The following is a 14,119-nucleotide window of genomic DNA, read 5'->3' on the forward strand; positions in this document are numbered from 1 at the left end:
TAAGACTCAGACCTATAGATTAAAACTGTTTCAGAGGAGCATTCAGACAGCAAAAACTAATAAATACGCCAGCTGTCTCTGCTGAATCCCTGCTTACATACTGGGAAAATGAATGGAGACAGAAGAAATACTTTCAAGCCCATTAGCCTGAAAGAAGTACAAGTCAACACTTACACAATGCACTAATGCATTTACAGTCTTTACAACCACAAGAGATAGGATTCTCTCATAAATGGACCATCACCTTCACAAAGCAAATTTTCTATTTTTTGCTAGAATTATCCACATTTATGAAATTTACGACACAGATTTGTCCTCCCAGATAATCAACTGACTACGCACCATGAGCCACACAGTTTTCAAGGGAACAGACCTACAGAAGTATGTGAAAATTCAAAGCCACTAAAAGATTATTTGATCATAATAGTTTTAATCTACTGAAAACAACACAAACCACTCAAGTTTATTTTTCTTTACAGAGTCAGGTGAACAACGGTTCAGACAATTTTCTTTAGCCCAGGAAAGCTAACTCCTGAGTGTCTAGAAGACACTGGAACACCCATGTAACTTACAGGTTTCTTAAAGTCTGTAAACTCCCTTAAAGTCTGTAAACTTTTTCTCTTTCTTTAAAAACAGCTACTCAAGACTATATGCTAAATCAAATCAAAGTCAAAGAATCACAAGGAGGATTTTTAAACCTTAACATTTGCTTGCAAAAATAACGGCAAACAACCCGGATAAAACATCACCATGTACTGACTTCTGACATGGTGGGAAGGCGAAGAAAAAAAAAAAAAAAGAAAAAGAAAAAAAAAGAAAAAAGACTGCAGCCTTCTTGCTCACAAGTGACAGTTTCAGAGAGAAGTCCTATTTACACTTACCAAAATAGACACAGGTCCATCCTTCCAGTCCCCCGGACAGCACGTTGTACGCCCGGTATTCGTTTTGTATCTAGCTCTCGTTACTTCAGGTATTTCCAGCTTAATTCTGAACTCAGCCTTAAAGACAGATGTAAATTCCGTGCCTTCTCCAGCATTTGTCTTAGAAGTCCTAACTTTCGTTCATTTAAAATGCATGTATGAATACAAGCAAAATGAGCAGAAAAAAAAAATCCACCTTACTAGAAATAAAAAATAACAATGCAATAGTATGCTTGTTTTAAGCACAAGCAGAACACGATACCAGAATCAATTCAAATAACCAAAGGGAAAAATGACAACTTAATTATATCTGCTGTACAGTAAAAGATGCAAAAGGGCTGCAAATTTGTCTGCTTTGCAGGGAAGATGCTCTGCACATACCAGTGACTACCACTCTTTCCAAGGTATTATTCCTCCATATTCCTTGTAAAAAATTCTACCATTCCTTCTGCCTTCTTGAACCAGGTCTCCTATCAGCCCCCTCCTGCAGACAGTTCCTTCTTCAAACATCACCGCACCCATTCCCTGATCAACCCCCTCCACACCTCTCCTCTCTCCAGTCTCCACCAAAATGAGTTTTCTGCATAAATGGGACAGCAGTACAGGAAAAAACGCAGTATTGAAAAACACCAGGTGGATACAACTCCAGTTTGACTACAGAGCTTCTGAAAACCTGCCCATGCCACAAAGAAGGAAATACAAAATCATCCATATGATAGAAGAATGCGTTCTCAGAATTGATGTTGAAGTACTAGAGTTCATATTTTGAAGTATGTTAACTGTTAAGATACCGAAGAGATAACAGTTCTATTATTAATCTTGTATTTCAAGAAAGTTCCAAAAGAACTAACTACATCCATATGAGAAGCGTGCTTCAGCAACTGATGCAAAAATGAACACAGTCACAAAATCAATGCAATTCTGTGCAAGTTCAAGCAATGTTAGCTATGCAAAAACTGCTATGAAAAAGAGTAAGTATTAAGAAAGCATCTGAATTAGAAGGCAGAAGTTTTCCTTTCCAGGTATAACAAATTCCATTAAACAGTCATTGCAAAGTTATATGTTATTTAACTGATTTCACCAAGCTATGCCATTTGACAAGTGAAGTGGTAAGGTCTTCGTCAGCTGTGTTGAAAAAAAAAAATTCTCATTTCAACTTTGCCTCATTTCCCTCTTCATATGTAGTACTACTTAAAAAAAATAAAAATTAAGAACTCTGTTACAGCTAAGCCAGCCATTTTCAGCTGCCAAACTAAAGTTTTGTTCCATTTTAGAACCAGGAGCCTGTGGATCATAATTCATGCAGCTAAAATGAGGATTACTTGTTGACATAAATTTTGAACAGCTCAAAATAACCCAGTCTTCAAATTTTGGGGGGAGGAAGGGGCAGTTTAGACTGCAGTCACAGTTTAAATACTTTGCTACAATTAGTAGATGGCACATCACAATACAAGAATTTATTGATCTGAAGTTCTGCACAATCTCAACCCGGTGCAAAACTGATATGGCAGAGAGAAGCTGGAAAGAGAAACGTTAACGCCTAAGTTAATATCACGTGAAGGAGCCACTAAATCTCACATTAAAGTGCCTGATAGTACATTTGATTATTTGATTGACTGTATTAAAAATAACCTCCCGTACAATCAGTAATGTATTTTCCAAGTAGAATACACTTCTGACTTATTTTCAGATCCATCTTGCAAAGAACACCAAAAATGGACGGGATTTCCCATCCCCAAGGAATTTACACATCAAGTGACACACAATTAGAATGGCCATACACAAGGCTAAATTAGACTGAAAATGTTGCCTTGACCAACTTTGCGTTTTAACTAGTCTCCAATTTAAGTCATGCTTCTGTGATGAATCCCATTGATGCTTTCATGCCACTCAGTGTTTCAATTAAATTAATATTTTTAATTATACTTCTGAGAAAATGCTAATGGATACAACTCCACAATAACAGATTATGGCCTCATCGGTCATCCTCATCTGCCTGTCCTTACTTAAGCGGCATAAGAAAAGTCAAGGTAATAATTTCTTTTTTCTTCAAGAGAATTACACCACATAAGAGTTTCACAAATCCTGCAGAACGTAACGCATCCAAAAGCATTATTCTCTTTCAATGCTGTGACAGACTTAAATCAGAAGTGATCTTTTGCATATGACATGCTAGACGCTGACACACCAATTCAACTTCACCTTCAGGAGGAGGCAAATAAAAGAGTTCCAGAACACCTCCTGCTGCTTACCTGTTTCCCTCTCTCTGAGTAACCACCAAGAAAGGAAAGGAAAAAAAATTAAAAAAGAAATACGCTTCACAAATCTCTTCTGCAGTCACCAAACACATAAAAAAAAAAAAAAAAAAAAAAAACAACAGAAAAGCAAAACTAAGTGCAACAAATCTCTCCTGAACTACCATTACAAGATTCTGCTCTCACCAGAATGAGCTTTAACACAGTATGGGTTAGAGAAATGAGGAACTTAAGGTATTACACAGAAGACATCTCACCTTTCAATTTTTGCATCAACAAACATAACAATGTGGTATTAAACTCACATGTGAGTTTCAACACTTATGGCACAGTAGGTAGCTGGTGAGTAAAGACTGTTCAAGCCCAGCACAAAGCCCATCACAGAACACTTGTTTACTACATCGACTCCCAAGAATTCTAGAAAAAGTTGTCATTATTGTTATCACCGAAAGTCACCGTTCCAGCAAAAAAGTTCTCAGCAGCAGTGCTGTATCTGCCAAGCAGGAAACCCAGATTAATTTTCCCCCAGCTCTCCCCCACCCACTGCTCTCAGGAGAGCGGTGGGTGCTGTGGGGATGCTGTCCCAAAGTAGGGTCGATTACCGGGTGTGCCAGACGCCAACAGACCGGGGTGAGGGCTGGAAGGAAAGGCTGCGGTCACCCCGAAGGAAGGGCCGCCAGACACCTCCGTGACCTCCGCAGAGAAGTTTACCTTCTCCTGGCTGGAAGCTGCCGCAGTCTGGGACTGGGAAGGTAGAGTCAGAAAGGCACCGGAAGCATTTGCCTCGCTCGTTAATCCAACTTTTTCTATTTTTTTTTTTTTTTTTAAAACTTCAGCTCACAAAAACAAGCTCGATTTTGGAATACTTCCCACGCTATACTTTATTCCTGCTAAAGCACCCACAATACCCGATATCGTACTACAGACGGTACCATGGAAGTTCTGCTCTCCAAAACACACAGATACAAGCAAGTGGCTCGCATCACTATTCTACCACGGCACACAGACCAAAACAGCCCTATACATCCAAAAAGCATTTAAAAAGCAGCGGGGTGTGCGTGTGTGAAGTGGGAGGCAGCAGAGGCATGATCTCACCCCGGCAGCCCTAGGTGCTGCAGCCCCGCATTCGGAGCGGCGGCCACAGGAGAGAAAAATCCGAGTTTCCTGCCTTTGTACCGAAATGTGGTTGGTGTGAGAGGGCTCTCCAAGAGCAGCACGGCTGCCCGCCAAACCGACCCCCCACCTTCCCTCAGCGGGGCCCGAACCGGCCACGGAGGAGGCGACTCCCCACACCGCCCCTCGCCCGTGCCCCCGCGGGGGGCAACCGGCCGTTCCCTCCCGCGCCCCCGGGGAGGGGAGAGGGGCTTTACCTCACCGCCGCCGGGAGCCGTCCCTCAGGCTCGGCGCTGGCTGCCGCCGCCGCCGCCTCCCCCCCCCCCCCCGGCCCGCTGGCTGCGGCGTCCTCTACCCGCTCACGACATGGTTTCTCCCAGCGCGGCGGGCTGCCGCGGCGGCGGGCGCTCCCACTCGGCGCGACGGGGGGGAGGGGGGAATACGGGAAGGGGGCGGGGGGGAACCTCTCGCCCCGCTCCCCGGGCTCCTCTAATGGCGGCGGCTGGAGCGGCCCAAAGCAAAATAAACCCCCATACGGCCAGCGGCCCGCACGTCAGCCCGGCCTGCCGCCCTGCCCGCCGCCCATTGGCGGAGCCCGCGCCGCCCCTTCCGCCAATGGGCGCGCGCCTCTTTGGGAAGAACGGGTGATGTCATCCCTGCCGCTGAGGGGTGGGGGGGAGCGCTGAGGTTCGCCCCGCCCACACCCCCCGCGGAGCCCCGCCCACTGCCGCGGCTCGCTTCGGGACGGGCCCGACGCCGCCGGGGACCCTCTGCCGCCCCCCCGCTGTCCCCCGCAGCCGTTCCCTCACACACCGCTCGGTATCCCCTTCGGCTGCCCCCGGCTCCCTCACACGCACCCTCGGCCCCCCCCCCCCCCCCCCTCCCCAGCCGCCCCCCCGCAGCCGTTCCCTCACACACACACCCCCTCGGGGCCACTTAGCGTCCTGCCCGCTCGCCCCTGGGAGGGACCTCCCTGGGGAGCCGCCTCAGTCAGCAGCGTCGGGGAGTAACGGGGGGGGCTGCGTTGGGGATGGAAAGAGGACCATCCGCTTGGCTGGACGTGCAGGATCGTCGGCGGTGCATCGACATAAAGCTCCCTGTGGAAATAATCCCTCATAAACCCCCTCTTGCACATGGCCAGACAGCAGCCGTCGAAAGTACCGCTTCTGTGGCAACTGATCCTTCCAGTGTCCTGATGGGAAATGTCTCCTGCATATAATAAATAAAGAGAAAATGGCAGTGGAGGATCTTGTGCCCAGGCTGTACCGCCCCAGCCTGTGGTGGATCCCCAGTTATTCCTTCAGTTCTCCCATAGCAAAATATTTCCCTGAGCACTGCTAAGAAATAAACTATGACAATTTCCTCCACGTGTCGCTTCCGGACATTCCTGACTCAGCGGGAAGAGTGTGTGTGGGGTTGGAGTTGAGGGTGTTCATAGAATCATAGAATGGTTTAGGTCGGAAGGGATCTTAAAGACCACCTGGTTCCACCCCCCTGCCCTGGGCAGGGACACCTCTCACCAGACCAGGCTGCTCCAAGCCCCGTCCAACCTGGCCTTGAACCCCTCCAGGGATGGGGCAGCCACAGCTTCTCTAGGCAGCCATTTCCAGTGTGTCACCACCCTCAGAGTAAAGAATTTCTTCCTAATATCTAATCTATATCTCCCCTCTTCCAGTTTGAAACCATTCCCCCTGGTCCTATGGCTCCCCTCCCTGCTCCAGAGTCCCTCCCCAGCTTTCCTGGAGCCCCTTTAGGGCCTGGAAGGGGCTGGAAGGTCTCTCTGGAGCCTTCTCTTCTCCAGGCTGAACCCCCCCAGCTCTCTCAGCCTGTCCTTACAGCTGGGGGACTCCAGCCCTCTCAGCATCTCCGTGGCCTCCTCTGGACCCGCTCCAACAGGTCTATGTTAACCCTGGCCTGAAGGTCTCCAGCCAAGTAGTGGTCGTGTGGTGCAAAGCCCGTTCCTCTTCTGGGGGGAAAAGGCCAGCAACAACCGCTCCACCAGCCCTTGGGTTCAGTCCTTGTGCTGGCTATGCAATCAGTTTTTTTGCTTTCTACTCCAAAATTACCAGTCTGCATCTTCCTTATGCTGCTCCTGTAGGCTCACTGACAGAAAAAAAGCATATTTTCCCACATCCTCGCTCTTGCCTCATAGGCTTTACGTCACTTGATCACTGGCTTCTTTTTTTCCACCTCAGTTCCTTTTTATTTCAGGCTTTCTCAGACGTTCTATCACTTTTTATTTATGGGGTTTCATTCCCCATTCCTTGTCGAGGCAATAGAGGGGGCTCGGTTAGCTAATGCCTCGGGCTGGGTCTTGCATTGGGAAACTCTTCCATCCCTTCTTGTTCAATCAGCATAAAAGAAAAGCACCTGAGATGTTTGAGCGGTGATGCCTTGTGCTAGAGAAAACCCCTTTGTCCAGCAGACAAACAACTAGAACTGGAGCCAGGACAAGTAAAATGTAATTACCTGTGGAGACTGAAATAGAAATTTGTCTCCATTTGCAATTAAATTAGTTCCCTATAAGCATCAAAAACTGTCGGGTGGGAGCGTAACGTGATTTGTCTCTCCCAAATTTATTTACTAAATTCTCTTTCTGACTCCACTGAACAAGTTGGGTCCCAGTCTGTGTTTTGGGAAAGATACCAACAATTCCATATATTTAGCTATAGAAAAAATGGGGACAACTGTATTTCCTTTCACACACCCACATGTAAGACCCAGATGAACTCGGTTAAGTCATGTAAAAGAAATATTCCTTATCTTAAGGAATCGTGCCACCTCTGTGCTTAGAAATAATTCAGGAAATGTATCCCTTGCTCATGGCATCTAGGCGAGATGATGGAAGAGCTGTCATGTAGGCCAACAACAAGCAGCGGGGTAAATCCTAAATGCTGCCACAGCTGTACAATAATGGGAAATTTCCAGAAATAACTGTTGTAGATTAGGCTGCATGAAAAGATATGAAAATAAAAGGAATATGTCATTTTGGGGGGAAAAAATAACTTCAAATTTTTCCAGAATATTTCCTAAACCTGTCAGAAAAGCATTTGGTGATCATGGAAGCATATTTTAAACAAAATACAGTGTACTGTAGCACATTGGGAGCCTGTAGTGTACTTTCACAACACAGCAAAGAGCTTTAAGGAAGCTAGACTCCTCTCATTTCGAAGACTTCTGTTGCACAGGTCAGAAAAAAATATGACCAACTGAAAAAAAAAAAGATTTTCGAAGAATTTGAGAGGCAAGTTTAGGTTTTCATATCTGCATAGTTGTTCTGCACAACAGAAGCGCTTCCAAGTAATGAAAGAGGTATCTGTACAAGTAGATGAAAGCGAACGCATGTGTTAACATTGAATTTGCCAGAGCTGTTAGTTTCAAGAGCGAATCCTGGCCGCATCTCTGAATTACCGTATGTTTTTGATGTTGGCGACATCATTCCGAAGGCCATGGCTTTGGCTTCATCTCAAAAAACGGCTGGCATCTCCCTCCAGGTTTGCCTTGCAGGAGTTTGCCGTTTGTTCTAGACTTAAACAATAAAATACAATAGGAATGACCTTTCAAGTGGCTTAGAACATTGATATTTACACGTGTATTTTATCCAGTAATAGCTTTCAGACTTCCAATTTGGAGAGAAATCAAAATCTACATGACTTGATAACCCAGTTCTCCATAGATTTGGTATTTGATCATCTTTTTCTTTTCTAAATGTCAGAAAGATAATTCTATTTTTGTGAGAGGCAGCAGAAGTTGTATGCAAGTACTAGTTTCCTATATTCCACCACAAATTTTAATTTTATTCCACCAGTTTAAGGACAAATTTTAACTTGCTAGTAAGGAATTTGGAACAGTCATACTCGTTTGACAGCTTAATATGTTATTTTGGGAACTTTGCATTGCGGAGCTGAATTCACTCCTGCCTGGGAGATGATGTGCCTCCACTAACTGGGTGTGCAACTGCCCTCTGTAACTCAGAATAAACCCATAGCAAAACTGGGTACCTTCATCCACATCTAAAAATGTAATTTGCACATATATGTCTTCCAGCTTTCTTTTTTTCCCCACTTCTCAAAACTTCGTCTTAATTCCCTGTTCCTCTAACACCCACTGCTTTCTCCCTGCCTTCCTCAGCCATGGGTCTCTCCAATCTCCTTTCTTTCCTTCCAGTTCCTCTAGAACAAGAAAGAGCTGCTCAGGAAAGAACCGATAGTAAATTTTGTGAGAGCTCGCAGATTTGATGAAATCTGAACGGCACACACAAGTTATGGAATTTTCACAGAAATATCGGTGGAACCCGGCTAAGAAACCCACCTGGTTCCTGCCCCTTCTCAGCCTAAAGCTGCACCCCCGGCACTCCGGAGGCAGGAAGCCTTTGTGCCTCCAAGGTGCCAGCCTTGCTGGCAGCCAGCAAGGCAGATGGCTGGGAAGTTCCCTTCCTTTCCTGCAACGAATTTATAAATTTAGGATGTTTTTCAGAATCACCCAGAATTGCAAATTGCCGCTCTCTCCTATTAAAGAAGAGCGCTTTGCACCACCCTGCCTTACAAGCCACCCTGGCTCTGTTGTCCTGGTACTCACTGTTAGGAAAGTAATATTTTAGTAAATTACTAAATTTACTAAATTTAGTTAGTAAAAGATTTCTTCCCTCAGCCCTCCCTGACGTTTCTGTTCTGATTCACCCTGCTTAGAACTGAGCGAATGATACCAAAAGCTATAATTAGAAAGAAAGCGTCGAAACATTTCACAGTAGCGCATTTCTAGATGTTGCGTAGAGTAGCTGGGGGACTCGGGGAAGCAAAACTGTGCTTCAGGTGAGCAAAAAGACAAATACCACATTATTTTACGCTGGCGTGGAGTGTTTTTGTGCTGCAGCAGAATTGCCTCAGCCCGAATGCAAAGATTACATCTCGTTAGTGATGTGTAAGTGCAGATCTTGCTCTTAGGTAATTCTCTTTACCCTGGTAACTACTCGCTCTCAGGCAGAGCGCTGGCTCCCATTAGGCGATTCATCCTCAGCTTACCCAGGAGCAGAGACGTACGTGCTCACCAGATGGTTATTTCTCACCAGCTGAACTTTGAATACTCAGAACTCCCTGCTCACACCGGCTCCTCGAATCCTGCTCTTGCCGTTGCTTTATTCACTATTTTCAGGCTTTTTGTGATCAAGGAAAATGTGCGGCTTAACTGAAACACTTCGATAAAGGGTGAGGAATAGAAATGCCCAATAATCCAAAGGAAGCTGAGTTTTTGAAGCTATTGAGAACACGATATTTTAAATGGTTGACTGATTCGTTACCATCCTCTCTCTGAGTCAGCCTCAGCCTTCACACCCAGTACATCTCATACTTGTGGCTCTTTTTCCCATTTTAGTTTGAAATATAAAAATACTCAACTATAGCTAGATCTCTATTCCCCCTATCCAGACGGGGATGAAGTCAGAGAAGGCACAATGTCCTGACTGAATCCATTCTTCCCTGCCGCAGCTGCTGGAGGTTGTTCCAGGCTGCCACCCTGAGACATGTAAATGAGCTTCAATTATTTGCAGCTGAGCTCTGGGCAGGGAAGGAAGGCAGGGTCATAGAATCATAGAATGGTTTAGGTTGGAAGCGACCTTAAAGACCATCTCATTCCAATCCCCTGCCCTGGGCGGGGACACCTCCCACCAGACCAGGCTGCTCAAAGCCCCGTCCAACTTGGCCTTGAACCCCTCCAGGGATGGGGCAGCCACAGCTTCTCTGGGCAACCTGGGCCAGTGTCGCACCACCCTCACAGTAAAGAGTATCTTCCTAATATCTAATCTAAATCTCCCCTCTTTCAGTTCAAAACCGTTCCCCCTCGTCCTATCGCTCCACTCCCTCATAAAGAGTCTCTCCCCATCCATCCTGTAGGCCCCCATCATGTTCTGGAAGGCCATTATAAGGTCTCCCCAGAGCCTCCTCTTCTCCAGACTCCTGTTTTGTCTTTTTTACTACAAGAAAAGTGAGAGTTTATCCCACACCCTGAGCCACCCAACACATTGGCACAAGTGACAGGGAAAGAAGAGGAAAGTGGTCCTTTCTGCCTAGCTGTCTGTACCCTGGGAAGAGGGAGCCACTTTCTCCCAGAGGGCAGTCAGAGGTAGAAGCAGCTTACGTCGCACGGCAAAACATTCACCCACACCTTCCTCCTCTCCTTCAGCTGTGGGGCTGCCCGTCATGGTTTGAGAAACCCACAGCAATTTATTGTCGTTTAGACAATTATTCTCTCACTCGATGACCCCTCCCCACCCAGGAAGGGGAATTGGGAAAAAACAAGGAAACCGGAGGGCTGAAATAGAAACAGATTTAATATATAAGACAAAATAATTAACATTAATAATACTAAAGAACCAGTATTGATCCCGATACCAATATAGAATACACAAGGACTATACTCAGCCCATTCTATCACAGAAAGCCGTGCACTCCCAGCAGGGGACAGCCAATGTGGGACACTGCGAGCGCTGCGGCTTCGGGAGGAAGGGAAGGGCTCAGGGCTCCGGCACCGGGGCAAGGAGTGCTCAGGATGGCAGCCATCACAGAAGAGACAAGACTCCTCAGTAAACTTTCTAATGTATATTGAATGTGACATTCATGGTATGAAATAATCCTGTTGGCAGCTTGGGTCAAGTGCCCGGGTCTCGCTGCTTCTCATCCCTGCATCTGGCAAGGCTCAAAAACACCGGGACCTTGAAACCCCCATCCCATAGCTGGCTATGAAGTAAATATTTTCACAAATTCAGACACTAGAATCTTCTAAAAGTGCAGTTTTCCCAAGCATTAGAAGAGAAATTAGTCCTGTGTCGCTCAAACCAGCACAAGCACCGTGGCTCGCTGTGGGGCCAGCGATGGGCACCTCGCACCACAGAGGTGCCCAGCAGAGGTGGTGGAGGTGTGTGTGATTGTTTTAGGGACAAAACAGCTAGGAAAGAGAGAGAATAAACTAGTAGAGCTAGGAAAAACTAGCTCTATGTCAAATGTCTATGACAAAAGTACGTACTGTTATCTCCTCAATCACTTAGAAATGTATTTCAATAGCAAAAAGGTTAAAAGTAGAGAGCACCTGGATTGGAAGCTTCAACGTGCACCATATTTTTCTTGCTTTCTCTCTGGTTCCACAGGGAGCAGAGAAAGAGGGTAAAGAAGTAAATCCATCGTGGTGGGTCTTTCCATCTGAAGGGTTTGAGCCACACGATCGGGGGGGAATCTTAGGAACTTTCCTCGGTTAGGCAAATGCTCAGTCGGTGAAGGAGTCTGTACTGGATGGCCAGCAGAAAAACAGCACACACGGAGGAGAATGGGAAACTGGGAGGCGGTGGGATGGCTGTGGTCCAGTGTGCTCGTGGTCCTGGAGCCTCCAGGAGGCTGCAGGATCTGCCTGTCCCAGATGGTGAGCACAGCGTGGCTGCTGCTGCTGCTCTAAGCATGCATCAGCAGGTTTGTCACAGCGAAAGAATGCAGGGGGAGGACAAAGAGGAGAGGAGAGGAAAAAACAAGGGAGAGAATGAAGGGGAATGTGAAACAGCATATTAAAAACAAAGGGAAAAGAAAAATAAAACATGAAAACGCAAAGAGCTCGTTAAATGCACTCTTAAAGAAAGTCGTGAGGGAGGGCAATGACAAGTAACAATGCAACTATAAAAGGAAGCAGCAGCCCGGGTCCCTTTAGGGGAATGTAAGACATTTGTGAGGACTTGAGACAAAAATCCATGAGAAAAATGGACTAAAATCCATAAACTAATTGCTGTATAGAAATGTCAGGCCACAAGAGGAGGGATTCCTCTGTGCAATGGCCAGCATCTCTCTAATCCTCAACAATGGCACATTTAACCACTACCAAACGCCGCGACCCCCACAAAATGCTTCTACCAGCAGAAAAAGAATTGTGGGGTGAATCATGAATTCTCCGACACTGCTAACTGAGGCTAGATAAAAATACCACCTTATACGATCCCTGGGTTTGATGCCTATGTTGGGTACCTCCCTCCTCCGAGGACAGGCCTTTGCGAGCCCCACCAGCAGCATCACCCCTCCCCAAGCACCGTACAAAAGTCATAGGTGCTAAACTCAGTGGCCGTAGGTTTGGCTGTGAAGCTGAGAAACAAGAACTCATGCATTTTTCTGCTTTATGTGAGCACACCGATTTTCCCATGCGGCAAGCCAAAGGTGGCATTAATATGCCCCCAATCCAAGCCACAGTTTGCAGCCATTAGCGGTTGGGGAAAGGGAATTTATTGTAAAAGGCTATCCAGGAGCATGCGAGGCAACAGAGAAGGGACGTTCTGTGTTCAGTTTGCAGAACAGAGTACATCATGCTGAGCATAATCAGTGCCAGCTAATCAGATTATTTGATGAGCCAGAGGAAGCAAAATCTGTCTTTGAGTTGACATAATCCACCTGCTTAAGGATTCTGGGTATCTTCATTGCGTGTCTGAGAAGCCTTCCCCTTACCTATTCATTGAGACAGCCTTTTTTTATGAGCAAATCTAGGATTAAACATATACGGTTCACATAAAAACCAGAAAACAAAACAGGTAAGAGTGGGGCTTCACGGGAGCGGAGCTAACGGAGCGGTGCCCGTTGCCACACTACCAGTTTGGCAAGATAGTGAAAAAATATCAGTGACACCAGGGATAGTTTAATGCTATTAGTGGAGACCTTATAAGGATGGTAACTGATGAAGCTAAGGAATACACAAGTCTGGAATTAAAATGTGGAAAGGATGATTTTCTGGAAAGTCTTGAATTTGGACAGATTTTTATTTTAATTCAGGCCTAGCCTGAATGAGTAATAAGTAAATTCTTATTACTTTAATACCGTTGCCTTATTTTAGAGATATGTTCTGCAAAAAACCCGGTACCTTCTCCCAGCATTTCTCATCCCAAATAGGCAGCTTCAACAATGGGATAAAAAGTAGCTTTCAGTCTTATTCCTGCTTTTAATCTTACAGAAAGCCATTTAGCAGATACCTCATAATGCTGTGCCTTATTTACAGATACAACCAGGGGAAAACAAATCAGAGAAACAGAAAAATAAATCATTTTCTAACCAGATCACTTTCCTGGAAGGACAGTTCTTTGATTGCTTTTATTCCTAACTTTAAAATAAAAGAATTTAGTAATTATACATTGAGCAACTATTGTTTACTTGTATCAGGCATTGCAGAAGCTGCTGTGCCTCCCCTCCTTGTATGTTACGCTGAAATGATAGGTAGAAACAGAATGAAATAATTGCACTAGAACATTGTCTAGGATCACTGTCTGCCTCCCACTGCACAAAGAAATGCTGAAGCAAAGCTGAGACATTTATCGAGCAGCAGGAGCTCATTAGCTTGTTGTCAGTACTCTCTCCCATTGATAGCTCTTACGTGGATATCTAGGAGGTAAGCAGCGTTATAAATAGTCTTGTTGTAGCACACGTTTCTGCTTTTATATAAAAAATATGTTTGTCGTCTCCCAAATAATCCGTCCCACCCTGAGAAATACAGATTTTGTGGATATGTTGCTTCAGTATTCCAACCACAAGTCACAACTGTAGGCGAATTTGCCTTGCCTAAGCTCTTTCAAAAAAGTTTAAGCTTCAACAGCCTCCACTTCCATAAGATAAACAGCTCTGGAACTGCCCATGTCCAGGGACAGTTTTAAATTTACAGAGCTTTAACACAAAAGGACAATTTAGAGTATATATTGGGATTGTATACAGCTGAAATTGCTTAATTATTACAGCAAGTTAGATCTTCCGTGGAGGTCAGAGTAAGGACTGAGCATTAGAGAATTCAGAAGTATATTTAACTGAGGAGCAAACTCCTGTCTTG

General features: G+C 45.4%; 1 protein-coding gene across 2 annotated transcripts in view; it reads right to left on the reverse strand.

Annotated features, from left to right (window-relative positions):
- The window catches only part of ZRANB1 (zinc finger RANBP2-type containing 1), a 45,417-nt gene extending 40,579 nt beyond the window's left edge, over nucleotides 1-4,838 (reverse strand). Inside the window, exon 1 of one of the 2 annotated variants that reach the window (XM_063340262.1) lies at nucleotides 4,546-4,838. The gene's annotated coding sequence lies outside the window, so the exon portion shown is untranslated. The remainder of the gene's footprint in view (nucleotides 1-4,545) is intronic. The other variant, XM_063340260.1, reaches the window with a different exon arrangement.
- Nucleotides 4,839-14,119: the final 9,281 nt, after the last annotated feature.

Source organism: Chroicocephalus ridibundus, chromosome 6, assembly GCF_963924245.1.
Source record: "Chroicocephalus ridibundus chromosome 6, bChrRid1.1, whole genome shotgun sequence".
Taxonomy (NCBI): Eukaryota; Metazoa; Chordata; class Aves; order Charadriiformes; family Laridae; genus Chroicocephalus; species Chroicocephalus ridibundus.